The 223-nt window shown below is 43.9% G+C and overlaps 1 protein-coding gene across 1 annotated transcript in view; it reads right to left on the bottom strand.

Moving 5' to 3' along the window:
• Window positions 1-223, bottom strand: part of LOC108796118 (receptor-type tyrosine-protein phosphatase kappa-like) — a 20714-nt gene that overhangs the window by 11007 nt on the left and 9484 nt on the right. The window lies entirely within an intron of this gene.

Here is a 223-nt window from a genome sequence, read left to right on the forward strand (position 1 = left end):
CCAGGGGACGGCCTCTAGCGTTTGTAACTGCCCGATCCATACCCAGCTCCCACTGTGATATTTACATTACAATCACCAATCAAAGGTCAGGAGGACACGTCATCGTCTGCAAAGGAAACATTTTCTGGAGTTTCTTCTATAAATACATGAAATGTGTCAGCATAGGAAGAATATACTGTTCATTTTGTCTAAGGGGAGTAATCCCTACATTACGGCCACACAG

This window comes from Nanorana parkeri, unplaced genomic scaffold, assembly GCF_000935625.1.
Source record: "Nanorana parkeri isolate BGI_ZX_2015 unplaced genomic scaffold, ASM93562v1 scaffold1059, whole genome shotgun sequence".
Lineage (NCBI taxonomy): Eukaryota > Metazoa > Chordata > Amphibia > Anura > Dicroglossidae > Nanorana > Nanorana parkeri.